The sequence below is a fragment of the Fulmarus glacialis genome, unplaced genomic scaffold (assembly GCF_000690835.1).
Source record: "Fulmarus glacialis isolate BGI_N327 unplaced genomic scaffold, ASM69083v1 scaffold5375, whole genome shotgun sequence".
Taxonomy (NCBI): Eukaryota; Metazoa; Chordata; class Aves; order Procellariiformes; family Procellariidae; genus Fulmarus; species Fulmarus glacialis.
In genome coordinates this window covers 1-6,576 of record NW_009213517.1, presented here as the reverse complement: position 1 = coordinate 6,576, position 6,576 = coordinate 1, and the positions used below count along the sequence as shown (strand labels likewise).

General features: G+C 36.6%; 1 protein-coding gene across 1 annotated transcript in view; it reads right to left on the bottom strand.

The window, feature by feature from the left end:
• YIPF7 (Yip1 domain family, member 7) overlaps positions 1–1,584 on the bottom strand; it is a 14,369-nt gene extending 12,785 nt beyond the window's left edge. The window contains exon 1 of the mRNA XM_009578209.1: positions 1,547–1,584. The gene's annotated coding sequence lies outside the window, so the exon portion shown is untranslated. The remainder of the gene's footprint in view (positions 1–1,546) is intronic.
• Between the last annotated feature and the right edge of the window lie 4,992 nt (positions 1,585–6,576).

Genomic DNA, 6,576 nt, shown 5'->3' with positions numbered 1-6,576 from the left:
CCTGCTGACCCATAGTTCAGCTCTGTAGCTACAGACTGATTAGACTAAGAAAGGAACAACTTGTCTGTTTTCCCTTCCACATTGTGACTAATCTAGGATGGGGTCGTTCCTGTTTTTGTGACTATTTGAATTTTGCACACACTGGGCCCATTTCCCATGTGCTGTGTGTAGGCAGGACTGGTTTTCCGGGTCATATATAAGCAGCATAAGAAATGAAGCCCATTGATTCTGCAAAACATCACGTATCTTTTGGCATTATAGAGTGTTTTAAAATGCAAAGATATTTTATTAATTCTTAGATTTGGTCTAGGTGCCTCCTATGTCACTAACACGGCTAACTATAAATCCACAAAACAACTTCAAAATTGCCAGGTCTACCAAGACAAGTAATTCCATCCCTGGAGTAAGAGTAGCCACGAGATTAAGGATGACCCCGTTTCGCCTCAGTGTTACCTTTATGCCGAGCCACAGGCGGCAAAGACGTGGAGCAAAGCCCAGCTCGGAGCAGTGCGCGGCTTCGGGGAGTCCCCAAACCACCGAACTGGAGGCTGGAGGCGCCTCTGGGGATCGCAACCCCCCGCCCAGAGCAGGGTCGCCGACAGCAGCAGGCTGCTCAGGGCCGTGTCCAGTCGGGTTTTGAAAAGTCTGGCTTTGTCATCTTTACTCCCTCCCATCAGGTGGTTATACTGAGATCCCCCTGAGCCCCCTCTCCTGCCAGCCAAAGTTCTTCAGGGATTTAGGCAAAGGTCTGAGCAGGATTTGCATAGATGCATGCATGCGTTTCACCGCTTGGCTAGCACCTATGTAGTTAAACTCTTAAAACACACAGAGAAGTTATATAACGTGACTGATAACCATAACCATATCCAATTTACTTACATTTTCGTGTAAGATATTCACCTCTCCTAACATTTCCTGTTTTCTTCACTTTTGCCCTCTTTTCCAACTTTCCAGACGCCATTCGCAAAAATATGCTTTTCCTCTCACAGTTACTCTCACAGTTACCTCTATATTTACCAAGCACACACTGCTTATGGAAAAAATCTTTGCAAATCTCTTTGTAAGGTAAAAGTTATAAAGATTAGTATTTCATGAGGGACCTTGAAATGCTGCATATTAAAGTTTCTAAATTGTATCCCATAATCAGACTAATCTGTGGGGACCCAATTCCTTCCTTTACCTAGAGCATTTAAAGTAGAAGCCATTCTTTATTATTTTCTTAATTGCTGACCAAACATGCAGGCTTTCCAAATTTAGAAGAGAAATAATTTTTACATGGTAAATATGCATTAATATAAATTTACTGTAGTTTTATTTGGAATTGCACACCAGTTATGCATTTGTTCAATGAAGATTTTACATGGAATGTTTAAAAAAACTTTAGTTGGTACCTCTACCCCAACAGTTAAATTCCAGTAAGTCTTTAATGTTCTTTGTTGTCACTACAAGAAATGAAATAATTACTTAACCAGGTGAGCTAAAATCTGTATAATAGAGTTCAGAAAAGATAAATTTATTTTCCAAAAGAATTTGGAGTTAAGGTTACTTACTTTTTAAGATATATTTGATGAAAACTCCAGTCTGTTGAATTTACATGTTGGAGAACACCTAAAATATCCTCTTGCTTCAACAGGGATGAGCTTAGTGCTATTTATAAGATTCTAAATTTGATCTTTGAACAGATGCATATGAAGGAAAAAAACCCCACAACCTGTCAATATCACGGCCAGCATTTAACGAGAGCTAACAACAGTAAGCAGAAGAGGATAGCAATCTTCAGGGAAAGCAGAACAAAATGAACAAATACTGTTCTATATATTTCGACCCAATAATCTAGGTTGTAGTTTAGAGCTTCTTTCTTAAGTAGGTATATATAAAGGTCCTGATGGAGCCCTCATAAGCTGAGCTGTTAGATATTAAAATGTTTTAACAATATGTAATAATACCTGTTAAATGAGTAGGGTACGTGTCTAGCAGATGTTTCCACAGTGCGGACCAAGGGCCACATGCGGCCTTAGAGCCGTTCCTTGCGGCTGGCAGAGGGAGCTTTCAGTCGTGTGCCTCTCGGGGAGAACGTGATGCTCCCTGGGACCCCAACAGCAGAGGGAGGGAAGGCGAAGGCACCGTGGGGCCAGGTCCATCAGCTGGTCCAAGGCCAGGGCCCCCCTCTCCAGGCACATCCCCCTGCCCCATCACTTCTCCAGGAGCTCTCATCCATCTGCAAAGCAGTCTCTTGCAGTGCAGCACCCACCACACCAGGATCGGGGCAAGTCTCTACTTAAAAGACAGGGAACCCTGCTCTGCGCTTTGAGGGCCTTCCCTGAATGTGCAGACATCAGATTAATGGTTAAATTTTTTCATGCAATTCTCAGAGTGATATCCCTTTCGTTACCTGACCTGTTATGAATAGAACGTCAGGAACCACTGCTCTATAGTCCTGGCTCCTCGAAAACTTGTAGCACGGTATGGATTTTGAAATAGTTTTTAAACTTCAAGGACAGCTTTTCTATTTACACATGCTTTAGATGTGTACTTAACCAGTCATAATAGGTGCTGCCTTTGTCACTTATTTATTGGATAGATTCCCAATGAGAGCTTGGGCTGGTTAATTTAAGGAACGGGACATTAAATGGGATGTATTATCAGGCCATTAATCTATGCCTCAGGTGCATATTAAATTCTGTGAGGTTGAAGGTCAAATGTCTTCCATTTCATTAGGAGAATAACCATGCCCTGTTAGTACATGACCTACAATGCTATGAAAGAATTATAATATAGGTGCATTTTTAAATAAGAAAAAATGAAGTAAACCAAGTTTTCATTCAGTATTTATGTCCAAAAAAGAGCCCAGAACTGAAGGATGGTGAGAAGTAGAAAAATATAACATCTGTTTCTGCTACTTAAGGGTAATCTAACTATGGTATTTATTACAGTTATTGTTAAACCTTCCTCATGCTGTTAAATTTCTCTCCTGCCATTTCCAGAATAACAATTCCTGTTGCTGCATCCACCAAGGTGAATTTTCAGTTTCAGTTCTTAGCAAACTACTAATCTCTATAATGTCTAATCATCTCAGTTTAGATAATATGGTTTGATCTTGTTTATACCAAATCAGTGGGGGGGAATGATATAGGATTAACTTCTGTCCTTCAGAAAGGTAACTAAAAAAAAAATTTTTTTAGGCATAGAAAAATCCTAATTTGGTAGGGTTATTATGCCTGTTTATTTTAGTTACAAAATTGACTTGATTACTTTTGCTATTTTCAATTAGAAAAAGTTGTATACATATATATATTTTGCATACAAAGAAGAACTGGGAATAATTATCAGACAAGGCACTTCAGAGAAGGAATTTAAATAGAAAAAAATACAATGACTCGTAGTGGGGAATGGTTGAAGAATATTTTAATAGCTGTTTAACATACCACAGTTAGGAAAGAAAGCCACCTGAAAATTAAAAAAAAAAAATATGAAGAATGAAATTAAAATTGAAACATATATATTTTTTTAATATAATATACTTTATTATACATATCATACATGAATTATACATGTATACTATGTTAATATCTCTGTGTATATACGCATATAAATGGACATCTAAAATACAAAAATGAAAAATAATACTAGTTAGAAATGATGATGCAGACAATTGATTAAAAAATAAACAGAAGATTAAGTAGTTGATAGAAAAGTGACTGATATAAACAAGAAACCGATAGACTGACAGAAACTGTCCAAGTGTATTAGAAGCAGACAGAATCATACCAGTACTGCCATTCTCCTATCAGATGAAAAAGTAAAGGGATCAATAAAACAAAAAGACAGAAACATTTAATTAGAAATGCTCGAATCAACATTTTTAAATTCTGCATCTAAAAGTTTTAGAAGAACTGGTCAAAAACTTTCTACATTGTTGAATTGCGAAACAACAGGGAAGTCTGAGAAGATCAAAACTAAGTAAATACACCATTTTGTAAAAGGCTAAATGAGATGCCCTAAGTAATTATTGGCCTGTCACCATGAGATTAATCCTAGCAAATTATGGGCTCAAATAATAAATAACTGAATCGATGAATTCAATCAGCATGGGCTTTTGGAAACTAGCTCATTTCAAACTTTATTTTCTAACAAGATTTGTAGTTGGGAAAGGCAACCACTGAGGCCCTATATTTATACAAGGCATTTTACTTGATTTTGCGTCAATAAATATAGAACTATCACTGCTTAATGGGACAACCATTATACTGATTAAATAAGTGCTATCTGATGTGTCTCGAATGTAATTGTGAAAGAGGGGAGGATTTCTAATGGTGTCTAACAGGACAGAAACTTTATAAACCTTATCTAGCAGACACTTCGAAGTAAAATCTACCAACCAGAGCCAGTCACAGGGTGATTTGACCAGAATCTGTTAGGACAAAACAGACAGCAAATAATAAAAAAGATCCTTGAAGCTCTTAGTCAACAGTAAAATAAAACTCAGAGCAGAAGAGCTTGAAAATTTTCACAGTGACAGCAGCAGTTGACCACAAGAGCAGTTTCCCAACACTGCTAGCAAGTTTCCTGTGATAGGACATCTGATGATCAGATGAGATATTATATTTTAGTTCAGGTATGGAATTAATTCGGTAATGCTCCACGACCTTTGTTTATCCAGGACTACAAACTAGATAGCACAGGTCCTTTCTTGTCTTAAAGTCTACGAATAAGAAATTAATTTACTCAGGGGCAGGCGTGAAGACTAAACAAACCATTCTGAGGTGAAAAAAATTATAAGGCTGAAAAGGATCAGAGAGGGGCTAGGAAAAATGGATGTGTCCATGATCACAATACCTATAGCAAATATTAAATGTTGACGTTTGGTGTGGAAGGAGCACACAGTCAATATTTACTGGTACAAGTCAGTAGACGGAGCAAAGGCACGCCTGAGCTGAGCATTTCTTCAGGTACCTGATGTTCAGTCCATCATTGCCACACCACATTAGAGAAGGCTGTCACGCATCCGTTAACATAGGGAAAAATAAATTATTGCACCTCAAGGCTTTAGAACAGAATGTAAACTTACTTTCTTTGATTGACAGGTACACAGGATGTTAATAAACTGGGGAAAAACCAATCTGAATGAGGTCTAATCATCAAAAATGAAAATGAGACTTGAAGCTGATGTGTATAAAAAAGATGAACAGAGTTGATGAAAAATGTGAGAATTTCTAAAAGAAATTAAAAACTTTTTTCTAAACTAAACTGTTAGGGCTTCTTTTACCTACTTTCTCCATCTTTCCTGAAAAGGAAAATAGACAAAGCAGGAAAAAATGAAATATCAGTTTTCATAAGCTTACGTTTTCATTTTCAGCTTTTTTGACAAAATGTGGTCATTAAAATATTTTAAAAATTTGTAATAAACCTTTTTTTAAAAACAAAACAAATAGCACAAGATTAAATGGGGTAAGATAGAAAAGACTATAGAATTCTGGCTATAGAATCAGCTATATAACCCTATATTTATTACTCAAAATTAACTGATGAGTACAACAAATCCATTATAGTAATTTGTCAATTTTTCTATAGTTTTTTTCAAATGTAAAAATTAATCACATTAAGGATTAATTCAGTAAGCCTTAAGCTTAATTACTTACATTTACAGGCCCCATTAATAATTTTGTAAGTGGGATATTATTAAAATATGTTACTAAAGAAGAGAAGAAAATTTAATTGCAAAGAAATATACCATTTACTACTTCTATGAAATATTTTTTTACTAAATTAATTATTTACATTAAAGTGTCTGCTAAATGAATTTTATGCATACAAGATTCAGACACATCTACTGTAACACCCTAATTGTTTCCTATGATAGGTCTTCAGAGGGTGGGTAAGAGGCCAAAAAAAAAGTGAAATCCAAAGCTATTACTGTTTTCCTTTTTTATGCTGAACAAGTTTGTTAGACTTGAACAAACAAGGGAGAAGTTCTGGGTTCCTGCATGAATACTTTTACTTATCAATACCCATCAGCAGTCAAAACCAGGATTCCATTGTTAGAAATTATTAGGAAAGGAAAAGACAATAAAACAGAGATCATTATTATATCACTGTATAAATCTGTAATTCTCTGACAACTTGAATACTATGAGCAGTTCTAGCTCCCCTACCTCAGAAAGTGTTTTGCAGAATGGTGACGTGCTGACAGGAGGGCAGGGGAGATGTGTATGGAGTGAGCTGAAGAACAACCAGGTCAACAAGGAGTCCTTGGGTTGGGAGAGCAACAATTAGTAGAGGTTTAGAAAATTATGAGCAGCATGAACTGGTGGGTAGGGACAAACTGTTGACTCTTTCTTCTGAAAGAAGAAAACCCACAAAGTGTTGGTATTAGGTTCAAAGCAAAGAAACAAGTGGTTCATAGGTGACAGACCTGTGGAAATCCTCGCCAAAGGAAGTTATGCATGTTGAATATTTATATGGATCTGGAACAAGTCCATGAAAGAATAATCCACCAAGAATCACTAAATGCATAGGAACAGTATGCAGCTCAAGAAGTCCATAAACTAGTAATAGAATCATAGAATCATTAAGGTT